The sequence below is a fragment of the Rattus norvegicus genome, chromosome 4 (genome assembly GCF_021556685.1).
Source record: "Rattus norvegicus strain SHRSP/BbbUtx chromosome 4, alternate assembly SHRSP_T2T, whole genome shotgun sequence".
Classification (NCBI taxonomy): domain Eukaryota; kingdom Metazoa; phylum Chordata; class Mammalia; order Rodentia; family Muridae; genus Rattus; species Rattus norvegicus.
Genome location: NC_141537.1, coordinates 61060417 through 61084106, shown reverse-complemented (window position 1 = coordinate 61084106; position 23690 = coordinate 61060417). Strand labels below are relative to the sequence as shown.

General features: G+C 47.8%; 1 protein-coding gene across 12 annotated transcripts in view; it reads right to left on the bottom strand.

Moving 5' to 3' along the window:
* Positions 1-23690, bottom strand: part of LOC134486747 (uncharacterized) — a 281727-nt gene that overhangs the window by 232266 nt on the left and 25771 nt on the right. For 7 of the 12 annotated variants that reach the window (XR_015686429.1, XR_015686434.1, XR_015686430.1 and 4 more), the window contains one exon: positions 21668-21818. The exons of the other annotated variants lie outside the window; for them this stretch is intronic. The gene's annotated coding sequence lies outside the window, so the exon portion shown is untranslated. The remainder of the gene's footprint in view (positions 1-21667; positions 21819-23690) is intronic. 12 annotated transcript variants of the gene reach the window in all.

Below are 23690 nucleotides of genomic sequence, written 5' to 3'. Positions count from 1 at the left end.
CTCTTGGCCTTTGGGCTCTCAGAACCACCTATAGAAAAATAGAACCCATTCCCATAAAAAGACATCCTAAAATCTTGAATACAGACTCTTGGGTGGGGACAAGTCGACCTCTAGGCAGAAAGCATAGGCACCCACACCATGAGGGGCTTAGAGTCAAAATGTCCTACAATGTCCCCTCAGCCACCCTGCCTGCTCGGCCATGGTCTTACGTTAAACTGCTCAAGGTTCCCACCTGGAAGATGTGAAGCCATTAACAACTGTCAACAGGTCACCCATTCTGTAAATGTCTGTCACCCAGCAGAAGGCTCAGGAAAGGAGCACAGAACAAATCTGTCTTGAACCCCTGGCCAGAAAAAGGTAGAGATGTTGATTGGCTGAGGTAGCCACCAGGGCCAGGCTGGCAGCCCTGGAGTGATAGATGTAGAAAATGCAAAATGTTTAGGACTGGACCTCTCTCCCTCTCCCTCTCCCTCTCCCTCTCCCTCTCCCTCTCCCTCTCCCTCTCCCTCTCCCTATCCCTATCCCTATCCCTATCCGTCTCCCTATCTGTCTCCCTCTCCCTCCCCCCGACTCTCTCTGTCTCTCTGTGTCTCTCTGACTGTCTCTCTGTCTCTGTCTCTCTTTGTCTCTCTGTCTCTCTGTCATTCTCTCTCTCTGTCACACACACACACACGCACACACACACACACACACACACGCGCACACACACACACACACACACGCACGCACGCACACGCACATGCAAACACATACCGGTGCCACAGACTCACATTCAGCTCCTTAAAATAGGAGCAGCTCCTTGAAGGTAAGGCTCTGTCTTGTTCCCATGTTCCCAGAATACCTAGTCCCCCTCCTGACTCACAGTTGGGGACATGCAAAGCACACAAGCTCTCAGACCATACGTGGGGCTGCTCTTACCAACAGCAGAAAACTGGGCTTGTGGCTGGAGCTATGTTCTGAGACCTCTGAAGAGCTACTTCAAGCCTATGAGTTCCAAACCTGAACTCCAGGCTCCTTACTGGGCTGCCAAGGGCTGGTGTTCCCACCAGCTCTCCTACCCGCACCAAGTCCCAGTCATATAGGTTCCCTTTGCTCAGAGTTCCTCATCAAGAATCCAGCCTCCTCCTATTCCTGCCTCCTCCCTCTCACTGGTCTGGCCCACTGGTCCCTCTCTCCTCTGCTGGCAGTCTGTGCTACCTCCTGCCTTGTTCTGAGTTGCTCACCCCCATATCTGCCTTGCAATATGCCCAGGCTGCTCCTGGTGCTGTTCCCCTATCATCTGGCTTCATCCTGTTCTAACCCTCTGTCTAGCCCCACATCTGGAGCCACATCTGGTTCTCATCATAACAGTAAAGCCTGACTATTCACGGGGCCTAAAATATGACAGCAATCCACGAGAGGGGGGAGGGTGTCAGCACATGGTAAAAACTCAAAAGGAAATGTGCACGCGGGTTCAGCCAAGGACTGTGTGGATGGATGCTGCTGAGTAAATGTTTTAGCAATGGTGGCACAAGGCAGTAGAAAGATTACGAGTAAAGAGAACAAAACAGCTGACGTCCTCAGCCCAGTGTATTCTGAGGCATAGCGCGGCATGTCTTGGATCTGAGTAAACATGTTAGATCCTTGTCTTCTACAGAGGGGAATCCTGGGAAGACCCTGCTATCACCTTTGGGAACCTGGCAAGACTTGCAAAGCTCAGGACAGGACTAGCTATAATTTCTGGTGGGCAAAGAACAATGCAGTCAAATCCTTACCCCCTTAAGGCTCTGGTTTTGCTTTGTTTTCTTTTCATGTTTTGCAACCTACATTTTTTCTCTTTTCTTTTCTTTTATTGGATATTTTCTTTATTTACATTTCAAATGTTATCCTCTTTCCCAGTTTCCCCTCCAGGAACCCCCTATCCCATCCTCCCTCCTCCTTAAAGCTCCTTAGAAAACTTCTTTAAGCAAATGAGGAGAATTCTAACCTTCATCAGTCATTAGTCCCCCATAACCTTGGACCAAGCCCTCTTGGAACGTCATCCTGCAAGGGCCCCAGGTACTAGATTGGGGAAATAGTCACTGACCTGATGATGTAGTAAGTTTAATTCAATAGTTCCTGCAGTCAAACCTTGGGCGCCCAGAAGTCTACGGGAGGAGTTTGAGGAGGGCACATGATGGGGCTTCTAGGAGCTAGGTAGCTGACCAGGGGCTGGAGCTGGGTATAGACCTTGAGTGAAGTAGGAAGGCCATGAAAAGACACTGGTATGGAAGGCAGTTGTTCTGCTGTTATGTCCTGCTTGGGCCCTTCCTCAAGGCCTGCCTATTGTCACCTTCTGCTCTCAGAAGTAAATTCTAGAGGACCCAGGCAGGTGGCTCCCCTCAGACTCAACTGAGCCTTATCTGTGACCACTGTCTCTAGAGAGGGTCTCAGTGGAACACCAGCAGCCCCATGGGCAGCACTGGGAGCCTCACCATCATTTAGTGTTCTTCAGACTCTACTTCATCCCCTACTTCTGGAACAAATCAGTGCCTTTGCCCAGGCCTGACTGCTGGGATGGCACTGCCACACCAGGCTCTTAGGCAATCCATTGTCGGGCGCACATTCATTAAGACATTCCCCACCTGCCTGGTGAACCACACACACTGCTCAATGAGGTGGCTTCCCTGGCCCATTCCAGGGCTATGCCCAGAAGCATAGGCTGGAGACCGAGATGTGAGGTGCCACTGCCCCCTGCTGGTACCCTCAAGAATCATCTAAGCTGGATCAAAGAGAAAATGGCTAGAAGGGCACTGTCCCCTCCCTCCATTCACCTTTCAATGGGGAATAGAAACACAGGCTTGGTGGCTGCAGCTGGAACCGTGGAACTGGCTGTCCCTAAAGGAGCTAACACCTCACATAAGAAGGGGACAGGCAGCAGAGGAGATATAAGGGGAGTAGGAGAGAGAAGGGATCATCTTACCTGAAGAAAGAGTATAATGACGCTCTCCATGTCTTCACCGTGCTTCACAGGGCACAGCGTATTCAGTTACTGGCATCACGCATTGCAAAAGAGCCCTGAAGGCATGGTGGGGCGGGGTGGCACAGGGTGGGACAGGGTGGGCGCAGGGTGGGGCAGGGCAGGGCTGGGCAGGGATAGGCCTTTCCATTGCGCAACTGGAAATATGGAAGAGTAAAGAATCTGTGTTGTTCCCTTTGCCCATACTTCCCCACCCCCCACCTCAGCACACCTCCAAAAAAGTTACAGAGCCAGAATCTGAAGGAATCCCAGGGCTCTAACACGAATTACTTTCTGTTTCTAAAGGGCCCTAGAACACCCACAATACAAGACCTGGTCCTTGTCCTGTCTTCCTGGACCCCTCACTTGTCACCTGGTGAAGGGATCCTGTGGTCTGAAAGAGGCTGTTTGGTGCTGGCCTGTGACTCTGTGGAAGATGGGAAATCATGTTGCAGAGACCTGGGAGAGCATCAGTCTCTTAGAGCAGGGAGGTCCTTCCCAGCAAAGCTGCAAACCACGTCCAAGGCTTTCCTCTCTAGGCCAGCCTCTGCTGCAAGGCTGGAGCTCCAGTCATGACTGTGTCATGTGTACTCCTGTGCGTTCCCCACACGTGACCAACAGACGCACCACCAGAGGAGGACAGAGGTATTTTGATGAAGTTCGCCTGCTGCTCCAAACCTACCATAACCTAGACCACCTCTTCCACTAGAAAACCCTTACCCTCTTCTGTTTCTTTCTCTCAGGGGTAGATTCTGTCCTGGACAGCTTCTTCCACCTCCCATCCTGCCCCTCTCCCATCCCACTCGATTTGGTCCGATTTTCTCCTGCCCTGCTTTAGCCACAACCTGTTTCTTCTTCCTCTAGAGTCCCTTCCTAGACTATGGCAAGACTAAAACAATTGAACAGAAACCAACCCGTCTCTCCTCCCTGTGTCTTGAGTCAGCCATCCGCAAGAGCAAAACGCATTCTCTTCCCTGGACCATTGTGGGTCCGCATCCCACCCCACCGCAGGGCATGGTCACTTGGGAGGCAAAATTCGGGGAGCTTCAATGAGTTTATCCCACTCCGCCACCAGGCGGATGCTGGTCTTTGGGGAAGCACAGAGACGCCGCTCTGGGAGTGGGAAAACGCAGTCTGAGGCATGAGAAAGTTGAAGCTGCTATTCCCTAACTTCTGGACATCTAGTCGCCACTAGAAAACCACACAGAGAAGTTGGGAACAGAGTGTCAGGGGTCTATAGGCCCGCTAGGAGACCGTTGGGGACCTGAAGGCTGAAGACAGTGTCTAGCCCAGGGCCAGGGCTGGGAGCTCCGGCTTAGCTCATTGGCGAAGGTAGCAGCGGTTGTCTGGGGGCGCAGACCGGCCTTCTACAGGAGAATCAAGCAGAGGCTCTGTAGGCAAAAGCCCTCTCCATGCCCCCATGGCGGTTCTTCATGAAGGAAACAGTCCTTGGTTCCAAACTGCTTACTGGTTGTTCATTGTGGAAAATGGATGCGTATCTTCCTCTCAGGGTGGACCAGAGATCAAATACACTTTTCAGGGAGGAATTCCCGGGAAGGGAAGCTTATAGGCTAAACCCGCAGATCTCTAGGTACCCCATTAGCGTGGAGAACTCTGTTCTGGACCCATGTGACCACAGGTCACGTTTCCTTCTGTGGGAAGTGTGGCACGTGTTCCAGGCCAGGAATTTGCCAGGGAGCAGGGAGCCACCTACCGTCTCAGGTGTGCACCCACCAAGTTTCCAGGGGCTCAGATTCACTCTACCCACCAAGCTTCCTGGCATGGTTCACTGTCCCACAGACCAAGGAAGAGGGGACAAGGATCTGACTTGTTCTTCCTCTGGATTTCTTCTTAATGCTTAGAGAGAATATTTATTTATACAACAATAGGACTTGTCAGAGTCCATGGATGTTCCCACACATCTGCTCTCAAGGAGCAGAAAGATGAGTAAAGGAAGCAAGACCCTGGTGAGCTCCAGAGCAGTCTCTCCTGACATAACACGCACCCAAGTGGGAGCTCCAATCAAAACCACCATCTAGAGACACGAACTGCCAGAGAGGAAAATGAGGCCACCTTGGACCATTCCTAAGGCACCGTGACACCTTAGCGTGGGCTAAGTCCATCTCAGAAATGTTTTTGCAAGAGGGTCATCACATCACCCCCAGAGAACCGTGGTCTCAGGGCAAGTGAAGACTGAGTGATATGGTCTATACTGTGGCCAGAGGCCCCGTGGAGGTCTATGGTCTGTGCTGCCACCTGAATTCGTGGTCCGTACTGAGGCCAACGATCATGTTGATGTCCATGATCTATAGTACTACTCTTGGACGCCATAATGAGGTACATTGTCTGTGCTAACACCAGAGGCCATGTGGGTGTCTGTGGTCTGTGTGTTGTCAGAAACTATGTGGGAAACCTGACTGTAAAGGACAAAGAAGCTTCTTTTGCAGTGGTATTGATGACTGCAGACTCACAGTTGAGAATGAGAGACATAGAAGTCTTCTGTAACAACCTCTCCCACATCCACACTCATGCCTACCCTCCCACCCCCCAAAAGAGAAACAGTCTAGACAGGAAACCATTGAAAAGAACTCTTTAAAAAGGATTGAAGGAGCTGAAGGGGCTTGCAACCAATCAGAACTCCCAGGGACTAAACCACCATCCAAAGACTGCACACGAACAGACCCATGGCACCAGTTGCATATGTAGCAGAAGATAGCCTTGTTGGGCACCAATGGGAGAAGAAGCCTTTGGTCCTGCCAAGGCTCGACCCCCCCCTCAGTGTAGGGGAATGTCAGGACGGGGAGGTGGGAAGGGGTAGATAGGTGGGGAAGCACCCTCATAGAAGCAGGGGGAGTGGGCATGGGATAGGGGACTTATGGATGGGAAACCTGGAAAGGGAATAACATTTGAAATGTAAATAAAAAAATGTCCAATAAAAAATTTTAAATTAAAAAAATTCATAATAGAGATGCTGAAGTGTAGCTCTTCACAGTTGATGACTTTTTCAGGGCCTGGCCACTGAGTGTTTTGTTTGACCATGCTCCACTGAGAATGTGGGCAGCACACAATGTCCTTGGTTTTCTTCCTCCTCCCCCTTTCCCCCCTCCTATTCCTCCTTCTCCTGCTCTTTCTCCTCCTCCCTGTCCCTCCTCCCCCTCCTCCTCTTGTCTTCTCTTTTCTGGGAGGATGTCACAAGAGTCAGGGCCCGGAGCTAGAATGCCTGGGAAATGAGTGTGATTGGATCGCAATATGTGAAACTCTCAAATAATCAATAAAAATATTATGTTCAAAAAAAAAAAGACTGGGTAACCTCATGGCCTCTCCCATCTCCCCTCATTACTCACAAGGACTACCTTCCCTCCATGATTCAAACGAGTGCTCAGCCTCAGGAGACAGAGAGAGGGCAAGCCCCCACCACTGCCATTGCTGAACTCTCCTGCCTTTGCTCTCGAGATGCTCTGACATCATCCCTGAAGATGGACCTTAGTTAAGAGCTGGTTTTCAATATCCAGATCACGGATGAAGAACCCTAGGGTCAAAGTGATGTGGATTAAGTCTGATTCTGAGACTGTCCTGCCTACAACTGAGACAAGGGCGGGCCCCTCAGCCATGCCCATAGGTACGCGTAATCTGTCTCCAAGGCACAGACGACCACGAGCTGGGTCCTCAGAGCAGAAGGTGTGGCCCTGCCACCTCCAGTGGTGCTCTCACCGACCAGTGTCCTCTCGGATAAAAATGGAGATAGCCCCCCACTTTCAACAATGAATCAGAGAAGTGGAGAATTGACATGATCCAAATGAGATGATTCCCTGTCTCCCGGGTGAGGTTGCGAGGTACCTTATAGTGTCACTCCATCAGGGCAAGCACGCCCACAAGTTACACTACGTTCCATGTGGCTTTAGAAGCTGGGAAACGTTTGCCTCCTCTTTCTTGGGGAGAATGAGAATATGCAGGCCTAATTTTTCAGTCTAACGCTCTCGCTCTCGGAACTGAGCTATTTCAGCCCCATGCAGACCTAGTTCGGATCTGCAACCACTGTCCTTTCGGTCTCGTATGTGGGGCTTTCTCGCCCTCTGGTGGACAGACTTTAGCACTGCAACTATGTCCCGGCTTAACCCTAATGGAAACATCAACCTAGTTCCTTCAGCCTCTGTTCCTTTTCCTGCATGATCCCACCTTCACGGCTAGACAATTGTGGCAGCAAGTTATCTTCGTCCCTGCTTCCCTCACTTCCTGCAGACCAAGCCACCGCTTCTCTGACACTACCATTTAGGGTCTTAGTATCCAGCTATTACACTTGGCTAGTCCTCTACCTCAGATACTAAAGGACCCCCTCCTACCCCGTGACCCTTCCCAAGCCTCCCTGAGCCAATTTCATCTTCCTACTGGGGTGATCTCTTTGCCTCCTTGCTGGTTCTGGCTTATCCAGCTTTGATCTACGGAAAACCTCTCTTCTAACAGCTCTCTCGCTGGGTGCGGTAAGCATGATAGGCAGAGACATTGCTAGTCATTCCACGAAGGAAGACACTAGAGGAAGCCGTTTGCTGAACCCAGATCATTGAATGACCGTGGCCTAGGGGACCTAGCAAGAGGCTTCTTTGGTGAGTGATGCGACTTCTGGCTGTGTGAGCTGGCTCTCCCAGAAGAGGGGAGGGAGGGCTGTCTGTGGGTACTGTCTTTACCTACTTTCTCTCTCACCTTGGCCCAACCTTGAGGATAAACCACCATCCTAATTTGCCAGATGGCACTGTCTCAATGCAACAATGTAGCCAGGCTTGATCCACACAGCCACGAACAGCTGTGGACTCCTCTTCCCCACCCTACCCCCAGGACCTTCTACCTTACTATATTCTGTCTCTTTTTTCACAAAACATGGAGCGAGAGCATGGGAGGCAGAGACTGGCAGAAAGCTTCCTTTTTGTGTCTGCAGACGGAATGAGACACAGCCATGGAGGGGCATGGCCAGCCCTCTCAGAACTGTGCGCAGGCAGATGCGGAGGACAATATTGGGGTGGTTGGCCACACGACAGAGAGTAGCCCTTCTGACCTTCTTGGGTAATTAGAACCCTTGACTTTTTTCTTAGTTTATATCACCCTAATAAAAAACCTACATTGCCCAGTTGCTATGGCTTCAAATATTCAAGTATGGGGGACAGCGAAGGCTCAGTCAGAAAAGTGCTAGCCATGTACACATGAGGACCTGAATTGCATGCCCAGCACACCATGCAAAAAGCTGGGCATGACAGCCGTGGGTCTGTAATTTCAGCACTAGGAGGCAGAGCCAAGAGGGTCTCAGAGGCTCACTGGCCAGTCTAACTCCAAATTCAGCGAGGAGCACGGTCTCAAAAAAAATAAGCTGGAGAGGCTGAAGAGGTGACCCAGTAGTTAAGAGCCCTGGCTGCTCTTACAGAAGACTCAGGTTCGAGTCTCAGCACCCACATAGCAGCTCACAAGCATCTATAACTCCAGTTTCTGGGGATTTGCTGCCAGCTTCTGACCTCTGTGGACACCAGGCAAATATGTGGTATACGTACATATATGGGTAGGTAAAACATAAGCTATATGTATATTTTAGCTATACATAAGCTAAAAATAAATACAAAAAAGAGGTAGGTAATTGCTTCATCCAGACCATTTATGCCTGACTCCAGCCCTACTTTGCCCAAACTTCATCAATTAGGGATTAGATGCAGACAGTCTCTCTCTCTCTCTCTCTCTCTCTCTCTCTCTCTCTCTCTCTCTCTGTCTCTCTCTCTCTATCTCTTTGTTTCTCTCTCTCTTCTTTTTTTTTCTTTTTTTCGGAGCTGGGGACCGAACCCAGGGCCTTGTGCTTGCTAGGCAAGCACTCTACCACTGAGCTAAATCCCCAACCCCTGTCTCTCTCTCTCTCTCTCTCTCTCTCTCTCTCTCTCTCTCTCTCTCTCTCTCTCTCTGTCTCTGTCTCTGTCTCTCTCTCTCTCTCTCTCTCTCTCTCTCACACACACACATACACACACACACACACACACCCCACCCCAGTTCCTGGGAAAAGGGATAGGTCTCTGTCCTCTGCACAGTGCCTGGCCCATAGTGGGTACCCCGACAAATGTCACTATGCAGGACACCCCTTCATTCCTCTTTCTCAGGACACCCCATGGTCCCCCTGAATCACAGCTCTGGGGTGAAACAAAGCCAGCATATGGTGAGGAGCCTTCAGGAGTGACTGCGGCTTTCCGCAGGCGCTCTCCCATTCAGGGCTCCGATTATCAGGAGGTAACAGGTTTCTGCTATCTTACTTCCCATTTGGCCAGAAAAAACATGAAGCAAGCTTTCTCAAGGATGTTTAACTGGAAATGTTCTACACCTCGAAATTTAAGACTCCATTTCAGAAATGATTCCGCCTTAGATGAAAGAAGACAAATGCCCCTATTTTTATCCAGAGAAAGTTATGAAACACTACGCACGTCAAATCTCCATATACCTTTTCCTCCTAATGCAGCAAAATGATACCCTTATCATCGTTCAATCAGAGGCTCGCTAAGTCGGCGCGGGGAGATGGGACTGCGACAGCAATCATCGATGCTTCCGGCAGCCCCTCACGCCCGATCCGACGCCCAGCACCACCATTATCAACACATGAAAGGCTTCCTCAATTTCACTCTAGATCATCACCAGCCACAGCAGATATGTATTGACTGGCCGTTGTATGCAGGAAACTCGGCCAGGTGCTGAAGAACAAAAACTGGGAGAGAAAATTCCCCCCAAGGATTTCGGAAGGGGGAAGAGAGGTACCATCAAAGCAAACGATCTGCCTCCAAAGTGTTCTGGGCGTAGAGAAGGCAAGCGTGGTGGCGGCGTTGTAAAGGAGGCTGGTCTGGACGTGTGCTTTCAGGTCACTCCTTGTGCAATGTTTGCCAAATGTAAAAAAGGACACCAGCCTAGTTCCTCAACTAAATGCTGAGTGGATGTGGGAGGAAACCCTACTCAGAATATATGTCTCTTCAATTATTTTCATTTGTTTTGTGCTTAATAAACAGAATCAGGCAGCCTAGGTTAGCAATGAACTTGTTGTAGAGCCAAGGATGAGTGAGGCTGGGTATTGGCCATGTGCTTGGGTGTGGAAGCCAGAAGTTAGTCTTTTTAAAAAATATATACATATAACTTATTTATTTTATGTATATGAGTAGTACACTGTCGCTGTCTTCAGACACACCAGAAGAAGGCATCAGACCCCATTACAGATGGTTGTGAGCCACACTGTGGTTGCTGGGAATTGAACTCAGGACTTCTGGAAGAGCACTCAGTGCTCTTAACTGCTGAGCCATCTCTCCAGCCCCAGAAGTTAGTCTTGAGTGGTATTCCTCAGGGGCCATTCACCTTGGTTTGCAAACGTTTTTTGTTGTTGTTGGTGGTGGTGGTGGTGGTTGGTTGGTTTGTTGTTTTTGTTTTTGTTTTTTGGGTTTTTTTGTTTGTTTTTTTGTTTTGTTTTGTTTTTGTGTTTGTTTTTTAAACAGGGTCTCTGTCTTAGGGCTTCCACTGCCGTGATGAAATGCATTGACCCAACATTAACTTGGAAAGGAAGGGATTTATTTAATCTTATACTTGCAGGTAACAGTCCATCACTGTAGGAAGTCAGGACAGGAATTCAAACAGGGTAGGAACATGGAGGCAGGAACTGAAACAGAGGCTATGGTATGCTGCTTCCTGATTTGCTCCTCCGGACTTGCTCACTTTGTTTTCTTATACATCCCAGGACCCCCATCCGCAGTGGTCTGGCCCTCTCACATCAGGAAAATGCCCTTCAGACTTACCTACTGAAAACTCCTTTGGGGGTGCTTTCTCCATTAAGATTCCTTTTTCCCAGATGACCCTTCCTTATGTCAAATTGACTCAAAAATTAAGATGGGGCATGGTAGTGCATCCCTTTAATCCCAGCACTTGGGAAGCAAAGGCAGGTGGATCTCTGTGAGTTCAAAGCCTGGCTGATCTGTATAGTGAGTTTCAGGACAGCCAGAGCTCTGTAGCTCTAAAAACAAACAACACACACCCCAAAAATACCAAACAAACAAACAAACAAACAAACAAACTAGTCAGCAGTCTCTTGTGTGGTTGGGCCAGCGAGCCCTAGGTATCAGAAATGTACTTAATTCTTCCTCTTCTACACTAGGATTTCAAGGGCTGGTGTGATGGTGTTTTTACACCCTGATTTTTTATTTAGTTTTGGGGATGGAAAGCAGGTCTTGCTTGCAGGATTTGCAGTTTACCAACTGAGCTATCTCCAGCTTAGCCAAGGATGGTCTTGAACTCCTGGTCCTCCTACCTCCTCTTCTGAGTGCTGGGATTATGGATAGGTATGGCCATATGCATCTCACTGTCTCATGAGTCTTGCTTGCCCCCACTGTGCTGATTAAAGTCCACCCAAGGTGGTTCATACAGCTTGGTCATAAGATGCTATGGCTTTATTAGGAGGTGATGGGACCTGGGACCTTGTAGGAAGAAGTTAGGCTGTTGGATCCTGCCCTTGAAAGACATATTGGAACTTGAGCCCCTAGTGAGCCCCCATCTCTTTAGCCATGAAGCGAGCAACTTTACTGCATCATATGCTCCCCGACATGATGTTTCCACTCACCACAGATCAGAATGGTGGAGCCAGCCAAGTGAGGGCTGCATAAACCTTTTCTGCTCAAAAGTGAATAGCCGCGGGTATTTTATCATAGCAACTGGAAGTCAGCTAGAAGTTGACCCACATACCTGTCGATATGAATGGGCAGAAAAAGTTCCACAGTCTTGGTATCCATTTGGTTCTGAATCATAGTGACTGAGCCTGTGAAGTTTTTGTTTGTTTGTTTTTGTTTTTGTCATTTCAGTTTGGTTTGTTTTCTCAGAAAGTGTTTTCATTGTGCAGCTCTGGCTAGCCTGGAACTCCATATGTAGACTGGGTTGACTTCAAACTCACACTGCTCTGCCTGCCTCTGTCTCTCACATGGTGGGATAAGAGGTGCGCCCTACCATGCCCATCTTGAATCTGTGCTTTAAAGTCAAGTTCTGAAAAGAACTCCTTAGGGCCGTGATCAGTCACCCAAAGAATGAAAACAAATACATTAGCGTCAGAAAGAAGAAAAAGAACTCTAGGCACAAAAGTCTCTGTGTGCCTTTTTAAGAAGATGTGAATTGTGTATACACATGAGTTTCTGTGTGTGCGTTTGTGCATGTGAAGCCCAGAAGAGGTATCATATCCTCGGGAGCTGGATTACAGATGGTCGTGAGCTACTTGTCATGGGTGCTGGGAACCAAACTCAGGTCCTCTGCAAGGGCAGCATTCTTAACCTCTGGGCCAGCTCTCCAGCCCTGGACAATGCCATATTTAATGTGTTTTTACAAAATGATAGAAACACTGTTGCCACTGAATCACAGCAGTGATACATAACTTTCAAAATCTCTTCCCACATTCAAATCATTTAACCATCAGCCCTAGCAAGATATTAACTCTTGCGGAATCTTACTCATTCGTGCAAGAAGGGTTTGCATTTGCTTTGTTCCGTTTTTCAAGACAGGGTTTCTCTGTACAGCCTTGGCTTGTCCTCAAACTCACTCTGTAGACCAGGCTGGCCTCAAATTCACAGAGATCCTACTGCCTCTGCCTCCTGTGTGCTGGGATTAAAGGCATGAGTCATCACCATTTCTAAACCCTGCTGGGGAATTAAAAGTTTGGGCCCAGGTGGGAATATCACCTGCCCTATAACCTGTGGCAGAGGGGCAGATTGCCTAAGCACAACCCATGTCCCTACCCTAATTATTTGGATATGAAGACATTCAGCCTCAGCTTCTCCCCTGCACCCCCAACGAACGAGAGTTTCCACCCATTAATCAGCCCAGCCTTCAGCAAAGAGGCTACACTGTCTGATCGGTCCTCAGTCTCCAGGGACAGCAGGGCTGTTGTCCTGAGAAACTCTCAGGAGCAGCTGCCACTAAAAGTCAGCCCACCCAGCACTGGGCAATGAGGTTTCCTTCACCATCATTAGATCACTCTTAAGCCTTGCCCTTAAGGAAGTAGATCCCATGTGGTAAGGCTTCCTGTGCGAACATGTGTCAATGTCCCACTTACCCAGCAGAGCACTCCAACGTAATGATCCTGAGAGCAGGCACCTGCATGGTTCCTTTCTGCTAACATGAACTTTTTGCTCTCCCTACCCCTGCCAAACAAGCTCTTCTGTTGACTTACACCATATGACACTGGGGAATGTGTACTGAGTCCTCTCACACCACCACGATAAGCACTCAGGAACCACTTGTATGAGGTGGCCACAACGGGACAATCTTGTACCATACAGAAATGTCAGGTAGTGAGAGCAAGGACGGAGACCCAGTCTCAAAGTGTACTACATCACACCATGGAAAATGCTTCAGTGTGCAAGTAATTTGTGTCAACACGGAAGACAATCTCATATCCATTGCCCAGTGAAAGGAGGCGGTTAGCGCCTGAAGTTCCTTCCCAGGAAATACTCAACAGGGGTTGGTCACTAGACTTGAAATACTCTCCTGAAAACTTCACACTCAGGCGGCAGCTTCCAAGCATTCAGACCAACCTGACTTCTGATCACTCCTACAGCTTTCGTTAATTAGTGTAACGGCTGTTAGAAAATATTTCACTGCTGAAGCGGACACAGGAGAAACATCTCTGGGCGTCCCCATCCCCACTGTGGATGAGACATAAGAGACCTGTGCAGCCATTATTTCTGACCTCCAGGAGAGCAGCTCAGGTCTAAAGGGTCCAACCAGGACTTGTTGAAGATTGCCACCCGACCCCATCTGGAAGGCCAATGCTCCCTTCTGCTCAGGCCACACTTCGTCTGCCAAGTGTTGTAAAAAATAGTAAATAAACCCAGCAAGGGTTTCTTCCTGCCTTTATGTTCCCAAATGAAAGACATACATAGAGACTTTATATTTTAATATGCCTTAGGCAATACAAGAGCTGGGCAGCGGCCTACCCTCCATGCTGTTAGAATCTACCTCCCATAGATAATCGCATTGTTATTTACTATGTTTTATCATGGCTGCTCTTAACCCAATTGGGCAGCCCTCTGGGCCACATACTCTTGGCCCTTAGCCCATGGTGGCTTTCCTTCTCCTTCCTGCTCCTTCCCTTCCCATGGTTGCTCCTTCTGCCCCTCTTCTCCCCTTAAAATGACAACATATCTATAATACATAAAATGACAAGAGCCTAAGAAGAACCACCTGAAGAGAAGCCAACAGATAGGGAGCTAAGCACACAGAGCTTATATACGCGAGTTCCACAACTCTTTCTGCCGTCCTGTCTGCTAAGGCTTTGCATCTGACAGAAACACTGAGGCTTGCCTTCATCGGAATATACCATAACATATAAAGTTCAGTAGGCAACAAATAAGTGAAACAAGCCTATACCCCTCACCTATCCCCCAAATAATGCATATGATCACTGTTAGGCAAAGGGACCCTTAAAGAGCTAGAGACCTGACAGCTGGGGTAAGTTCACAGCACTATCTACCCACTACCCTTCACAATGCTGGTTTGCCAAAGCAGCAGAATTAGAATTCAAATCCCTTTATCGGACCAGAACACCGACTGCAGACACCAAGGTGGAATTCCACAGAGATAGCTGTGAAGTCCTATCATCGGGGTCGCCATTAGTCAATTATTGAAGGAAAAGAAGAGAGTCTGGGGTGGCAGCAGACTAGCATCAGAATCTATCTATGCGCGCTGGTGTCCCCGACGTATTCAGATGGCATCCACAGACCAGAGGAAAGTAATTTCACAGCATTCTGCCCTAGCCAAACCACATCTGGAGGATGGTGATAAATTCTGGGATGCATATGTTAAAAGTCACTGTGGCGATGATATTATATTAAGAAGAGAGCAACGGGGACACGGAGACCCCTTGGGAGCCCTCACCGGAGAAGAGACAACAAAGGGAAGATTATTTAAACATCAGGCAGCTAGAGGTGTTAGGGAGAAGATGCTTGACAAACGGAGCAGGTAAGAGATCTAAACGCAGCCGAGAGTTTAGAGTTGGAAGTGTCTCAAGGTAGGATGTTACTGTTGGGGGGTGGTCCAGTCAGTAAGTGCCTGCCATACAATCCTAAGGACCTTAACAGGATCCCAGAACCCACATGAAGTCTGGGTGTGGAAATGCGCCTGCGACCCAAGCACAGGGGGCAGGGCAGAAGGTGACAGATCCCTGAAGCTCTGACTGATGAGCAACAGACCCAGTGAAAACAATAAAATGAGAAGGGCGGAAGGACAGAAGGACGGGAGGATGGCTCAGACCACCTGCCGTGCCATCCTGAGGGCCAGGGTTTGTATCTGTTCTAGCTACGTTTCTGATGCTACAATTAAACACCCTGACCAAAAGCAACTTGCAGGCAGAAAGGGGTTGTTTGGTTTACAAGGTACAGCTTATTTTTAAAGGGAAGTCAAGGCAGGAACCTGAGAAAGCTGCTCTCACCACATCCACAGTCAATAGTCGGGAGAAATTATTCTGTCCATTGGTGTGAATGCCTGCTTCCACCAATGCTCACAAAATGTCCTTCACTCTTACATGGCTCGGGGTTATCGAATGGTGCCACCTACAATGGACTAGGTTTTCCTGCACCAGTTAATAATCTAGAGAAACCCCACAGACATGCCCACCGGCCAACCTGATCTAGACTACCCCTTAACTGAGGTTCTCTTCTCAGGTGATTCTGAGTTGTGGTAAACTGACATTCAAAACTAACCATTGTGAGACCCCAGCACCGACATAACAAGCTGAGCGTCCTACAAATGCCTGTAACTACTTCAGCGTCCATGGATCTGACACCCCTTTCTGGCCTCCTTGTATACAAAGGCATGGGCACCCACACCACATACACACATGTGCATGGTGTGTGTGTGTGTGTGTGTGTGTGTGTGTGTGTGTGTGTGTATACTCATGCAAATGCAATACACATATACACAGAGACCTAAGATCCTTTAAAAAAAAAGTCTAAATCTAAATAATGGTGAAGAGTGATCAAGGAAAGACACTCAACATTGATCTTTGGATTCTACACACACACAGGTGCACACATGCTCATAAACATAAACACACACATGTGTAGGGGCGTATGTATACACACATACCCAGCAATGGAAAGTAATATGTAGTTACTATAGTCACTGTTGTTATCACCATCGCTGTTGATCAAGAGTAATGTCATCATTATCATCACCGTCAAGACTATCATCATCACCATCTACATCCTCACACCATCATCGAGACTATCATCATCACCATCATCCACATCCTCACATCAAGACTATCATCATCATCACCATCATCCACATCCTCACATCAAGACTATCATCATCACCATCATCCACATCCTCACATCATCATCAAGACTATCATCACCATCATCCACATCCTCACATCAAGACTATCATCATCATCACCATCATCCACATCCTCACATCAAGACTATCATCATCACCATCATCCACATCCTCACATCAAGACTATCATCATCACCATCATCCACATCCTCACATCATCATCAAGACTATCATCACCATCATCCACATCCTCACATCAAGACTATCATCATCATCACCATCATCCACATCCTCACATCAAGACTATCATCATCACCATCATCCACATCCTCACATCAAGACTATCATCATCATCATCCACATCCTCACACCACCATCAGCACCAGCACTGTTATCATCACCATCACCAGGAACACTGCTATTATCAGCATCATCCTCATCATCTTCACTGTAGCTGACGTTAGGACTGAGACAAGTAGACCAGTTCATTCCATATCGTGTTATTTTCAATTATCTGAGGAGCTCTGTCCTACCGTTCCTTCTTCTGATGAAAAGGTGAGTCAAGGATCTACCTCGAGGCTTCCACTGCTGCTTCTCACTTGCACCTACTGGCAAATTAGGTTTATGATCCCTAGCCCTGATATTAGAGTAATCCTATAGAGTCCAGTCTACAGATCTACCAATCACCAGCCTTGTGATTAAGAAAAATTAGTCCCCCTTAGCTTCTCACCTATAAGTAAGGGTTTATAAGAATTAATTTCCCATGGAGTTGATCTGTGGATTCACCAAGGTAGGCACATGCAGCACCGTGCATAGCGGGCACACATAGACAATCACTATTCACCTTTAATTTGCTGGCAGAGTAAGAACACATGTCGCCCCACCCTACGGATCCAGCTGCAAAAGCCTCTTCTTCCAGGAAGCCTACCTCAAACCAATGACTTGGGGCTCAATAGCTGAGCAGAGGTTGGCAGGACCAGCATCCCAGAGGGATCAAATTTCCACTTCAGATATTCAACCTACAAGTGTACGCCTCTGAAAAGTCTGTCCTCCTAATGCCTCCAGCAGGGTGCTCTCCCTCAAGGTTCTCCTCTTTCCCTAGAAAATTAAAGCTTATCTTTGTGGGATAGCCCTGTGCTGCATTCTCACCAGATGTGGAAACCTCAGGCCATCTAACAACTAGCAACTGCTTTGTTTCTGTTTTGTTTGTCTGTCTGTTTGTTTGTTTGTTTGTTTGTTTTTCTTTGCATAATGCTGGGTATCAAACCTAGAGCCTTGAACAAGCTTGGCAATTGCTTTACTTTTGAACCACTGGTTTCCATGGTGAAAAAAGTCACAATTCCACTTCCTTTTTGCAAATCACATGACTGTTCGATTCTTTGCTTTTCCCAACATTGTAAGAGCACCTAATCGATTGCTGACTAAATGAAGTTGTTACTAAAAATAATATTAATAAGCAAATCAACAAGCTTCAATGCTAGATCATGATGTGTTTTGGAAGAAATATAAGGAATCAAACACAAGAGACTCCTTCCTCCTCCTACCCTGTCACATGTGTGAACAAAGCCACTCACTAACTCTGTAAAGACAAAAACATGAGCTCAGGGTAGGCACTGAATCTTGTCCAGTTCAAGCACTTGACCTAAATTCATCTACTGAAAAATTGCATGTCTACTTTTTAACTATTTATTAAAGTTTATGGTTGTTTTGATCAATCGTGTATCAGTAATAATTGCCCCAAATAATTCAATCTGGAAGAAATGCATTCAACGCTTGTGGATTTATGATCACAGGGAATAAAATTTAATTTCACAAACATGTTTGGATCTCTGTGAAGTGATCAATAAAACACTTTCAAAGGCAAAGCATTACATCAGGGTGAGGTTGCTCAGGGGGGACCGGGATAGGAACATTAGTTCAAAGAGAAAAATGATGTCACGCTTCAAGCTTTTAAAGAAGTCACATGGGGCTGGGGATTTAGCTCAGTGGTAGAGCACTAACCTAGGAAGCGCAAGGCCCTGGGTTCGGTCCCCAGCTCCGAAAAAAAAAAAAGAACCAAAAAAAGGGGGGGGGCTGGAGAGATGGCTCAGCGGTTAAGAGCACCCGACTGCTCTTCCAGAGGTCCTGAGTTCAATTCCCAGCAACCACATGGTGGCTCACAACCATCTGTAAAGAGATCCAATGCCCTCTTCTGGTGTGTCTGAAGACAGCTACAGTGTACTTATATATAATAAATGAATAAATAAAAAATCTTTAAAAAAAAAAGAAGTCACATGTATGCTTTTCAACGAATGAGGGCTGTTACAAAAATCACTAAGACCTTCTGATTATATGGAATCCTCTACATTTTTTTTAAATGAAAACATTTCAGATATTTTGGAAATTACCTTCTGCAATTACTTCCATTCATTTTGAAAATGTCCATATGATAAACTACAAGACATGTCATTTTTCCAAGTTCTTCCAAGTGGAAGGTGGGGACAACTGTGATAGGAGCTTGCCCCTCATCCAAAGAAATGGGAAGCTGAGAAGCACAGTGCCCATTGCTCCCTTCTGTGCAAGAAGTGTACATTCACAAAAAGAAGGGCCAGGGGTTGGGGATTTAGCTCAGTGGTAGAGCGCTTGCCTAGGAAGCGCAAGGCCCTGGGTTCGGTCCCCAGCTCCGAAAAAGAGAACCAAAAAAAAAAAAAAAAAAAAAAAAAAAAGAAGGGCCAGGTGACTGGAAGATCCGGAAAGATGAGGAGAGAAAGACATACAAATTCTGGGAACTTTTTAGATGATTCAAGGTACAGCTAGCTGAACTCATTACAAAAAGTAAGAAGGATTCCCAGGTGCTAGAAGGCAGGTGGGACAGGAAGCCATGAGAACAGGGTGAGACTGGAAGCTGCTGCCCCCGAGAGTCCGTGATGGAGAAACCTGTTGAGCCTGCCGCCAGCACCTGCCTCTACCCAAGTGTAGGAAGCCGGGCTCTGGAAGCCTAGGAGCTGGTACTGAGGTCCCTCCGTGCAAGCAGAACTCTCCACAATACACATCATCAGTCATGGGTTAAGGCCTGGCATGGTGGCACATGCCTATAATCTTTTTATTAGCCTCTCATTGTCATAACAATGGTGTTTAATCAAGTTCCCAGGACTCGGTGACACAGAGACTGCTCACTGTTCTGGGAGTCAGCTGTGTGACTTTAAGATTCTGGGCTTGGCTTCAGGTGTTCTCCAATGACAGGAGAAGGGCAGAAAACATATCCCAGTTGCAACACATTACAAGCTTTTACGTCTGTGACACAAGCTAACATCCCATTGGCAAGACAACCCCAGTCAGGCCCAGTAACCCGTCGTCTGGTGAAGGAACCCACTCTGATATCACCATGGAGAGGGAAAGAGACACATTCACAAAGTCAAATGCCCCCCTCCCACTACCCAGACCAGGCCTCACAGAGGAGCCCTCAATGTCAGTTAACTCCCTTGGTAGAGTTGTCCCTCCTCAGCCAACTCCTTCAAATCCCAGGGGAATTGGGGGAGGGGAGTATGTGGGCAGAGAATAAAGGAAAACACAGGATCTTACTTCATGGTCTCTGGGCCATGACGTACTCGAAAGTCTCTCTGAGAATACTCCCTTAGGTTGCCAGATCTCTGGGGATATTCGGGGTTCTAGTATCCAAATGACTGGCAATGTGTCCTTGGTCCTGAGCATCTGAAACAGGTAGCCCCAAGTGAATCACCTCTACTATTCTACCTTCAAAGGAGCTAGCCAGCGGCCATTATCTCTCTTCAGACATTGTCTAACCCCAGCCTCAAGCTCATAGCTATCTGCAGAGAATATTTGTGGAAGCTTCAAGTGAGAGCTAACACACCACACACGCACATCACACACACACACACACACACACGAGGGAATGGTGCCTGGACCACATAATCTCTCATGGGAGGTGTGATGGGTAAGAACTAGGGTTTCTGCAGCCGATCCTCCTTGGCAAATCCTTCAACAAGGCCACACTCCTCAGTGGAAACTGCCCTTTGACCTACTTTAGGGAAGCACAAACCTAGGTCTTCCTATGAAAACATGAGGAAGAAAGAAATGCTGAGGTTTCCAGGAGGCTGCTGAGGCCCTGTGGAGAGAGGAAGGCTGGAAGGGCTAAGGAGGAAGGCACATAGTGACTCTAACAGAGCTTTATGTATGCTAAATACTTGCTCGACCTCTGAGCCTCACCTAGGCAGCCGAAGACCTGAGGACAGCAAAGACTGACCTGCCCAGGCCAGAGGGAGTTCTTCCCAGCAGGTGGCCCCTGGATTCTAATTGCTATTCTTCTTGGTCACCATCCTGCCAACCTAACCTAAGATTCAGAATTTACCAGCTTCTGCAAGTATATTAGACAATTATTTTAAATAGATGGGAAGGGAGAGGAGAAGAGGAAGAAATAGGTGGTAGATGATAGATAGATAGATAGATAGATAGATAGATAGATAGATAGATAGATAGATAGAGATTGATATTAGATATAGATAGATGATCGATAGAGAGATAAATGATAGATATAAATAGATATTAGATAGATATAGACAGATAGTAGATAGATGATAGAGAGATAGAGAGATAAATGAGAGAGAGAGATGATAAATAGTATCTCAATAGACAGACAGACAGACAGACAGACAGACAGACAATGAATGGAAGGCACACGCTTTTTTCTGTCTCTCTGGAGAACTCTAAACAAGGACTCCATTACAGAAAGTGGAGTGGAGCAAGGTGAGCTTCCCAAGCTCACAAGTCATTTTCTCTCCTTTTCTCTTTGTGTTAAACCCTCCTAAGAGTTCCTGTGTGCCGGCACAGATGCATTTTATTCTTGGGTCAGGTTATGTTGCTCTTGGCCAATGACTGCTTTGAGACAAATGCATTCCTGGAAATGACATTGTAAATCAATTGTCATAAAGCAGCTCGGGCTTTCCCATGGAAACAATGTCACACTGAATGATTGCAGGAGGGATCATACTCTGATTGCACAGCGCTTTGTACTCCAAAGAGGATCAGCACGCACACTGTGGCGCTTGTCCTGGACGGTGGGCGGTATGTTCTCTTCATTGCACAAAAGGAGAAATGGGGGCTCGCAGAAGCACTCTGCTCGGATCACATGGCTCCCAAGGGCCTCTCTTCCTTAACCACACGAGCTCTCAGCTTCGATTGAATTGTTTATACAACAGAAAGTGAGGCCAGATGCAAAAACTTCAGAACTCCAAGCCTCCACAAGGATTTCCAAACGATAAGGTTCTGCTCTTAAGTCACATAAAGCAGGCGAATGGGTGAACAGGTTCCTCTAGGCGTTCTTGAACTATAAAGTAGCCATATAATGCATACACATCCAGCTCCGCCCATTGTAGAGCGTCTTACCTGAACAGCTACACCGAGCCCCAATCCGTTCAAACACGTAATGAACAGTCGGTCACTTTACAGGACAGAGCTCTGCAGGACACAGGGACCCACCCACGCACTCCAGATCCACGCGCTCGGGGTTTAGCCCCCTTTACTGCCATTTGTTGTTCTGAAAACAGAGTTAAAACTCATAAACAAGGTTGTTTTTGTGTTTCTGGCTTGGGGGAGAAAGCAAACAGCACAGATATCCTTAAAGAAGGACTGGGTTTGGACTGGGGCTGGGGCCGGGGCCGGGGCTGGGGCTGGGGCTGGGGCTGGGGCTGGAGTTGTCTCAGTAGTGAAGAACACTTGTTGCTCTTGCACAGGGCCAGGCACAGGCACACAGAGGTAAAATACCCACATGCACAACAGGAAATAAATAAATAAACAAACAATAAATCTTTTTAAAACTAAAAAAAAAAAAATGCCTGGCTGCAGGTCCCGTGAAGCAGAGTCAGAAAAGAAGAAGAGGACGGGCCTGGGAGCCCAGTGAAGAGTCGGTTGGAGCTTTCCAATCCAGGCTGACTGGGATTTCCACCCACCCCACCCCCCAATAAAAAGGCGCTCTCAGATTTACAGAAAACACAAACTCCTCCATCTGCTCTGCACCTATCACCAAGGCAGCTTTGTAGACACTAGGACCTGTCCAGCTTCCTCTTGCCACCCCCCTCTCTGAATTCTGTCACCTCTACAGATTCAAAGAGAGCCAGGCTGAAGAGTGATCCTGTCTGGGTGGGCAGGGGATAAAGAACAGGGGCCTGGTATGAGGTCAGTCTGGGCCTCTGTGGCTCTCTCCTCTGTCTGGAGACTTTACAGTCTGCGGATGACTGTGAGTCAGATGACTGCCTGGGCATGGCCCTCACTGTCACACATCTGAGCTTGTGTGGCCTTTGATTAGCATTCAGCTCCCTGCATGGAGCACCAGCTGACTGAACCGGGCCTACTGCTCATCCCTCCCTGCTCCTGGGTTGGGGAAGGGGCTTGCCCAGACTCAGTGAATTCCAACTCTGCATAGCACCTGAAGCTAGACCATCCACTGTCTATGACCCACTGGCACCCCTCCAGGCACAGGGCTCAGCATGCTGCCAGTTCCCAATAACAACGAGTGACCCAGCAGCATCCAGAACTCAGGGAGTAAGTCCCTGCTGTCCCTACCACATCATGCTCTGGAGAGGCTTTAGACCCAGAACACCTAACTAAGCAGTAACTCAGGATAGCCATGAAGGAAAAGGATAAAACTGGGGCTGTGGCTCAATGGGTAGGGTGCTGGCGTAGCATGCACAAAGGTTCAATCCCCAGTGTTGTATAAACTAGGCATGATGGTACAGTTGGTACTGTACTATAGAAGCAGGAAGATCAAGGCCACTCTTACGGGCTACATAGTCAATTCAAGTTTGAGTTACCTGAAAGACTGCCTCAGAAAATGTAGAGGGAACTCCAGTGATTATAGCTACAGCGTCCTAAAGCATACCCACCCAGAACTGAAACCCCAGAACCACTTAGGCTCAAGGGCAAAAAGAACAGAGGTGTCTACTTCTTCAAGCGTCCTGGAGGCTGCTCTCCCAAGGACCACATGAATTTACTATCTACTAACCTAGCACCTAGTAGAATGGATCACCCATGTGTCTTCCCTCAGTCCCTGGACTGTGAGGGTTACTCCCAGCAGGTCTGGGATTGTTCCACCCTGGGCCTTGGAAATCAGAACATGCATGGATGAGCCGACCCCTAGCCAAAGCATAAAGCACACTGACAACTGACAGTCTTTGTATCAACAGTCCTGGGGAGTGCAGGGGTGCAGGATGCTCGGGTAACTGTAACATTGCTAATTTACACTCGGTCTCAATATGGTCGAAGTTGCTAGATACAGGGGATGGAAGTCTGGATCCGTGTTTCTGCAAGTGCACCAAAAACTACTGTGCAGCTTAGTAGGAAGCCAAGCTCAGGCCTCCAGTGTGGACCATTGATTGAGGCTTCATCCATGCTAATGTCCTAGCTGACTTCA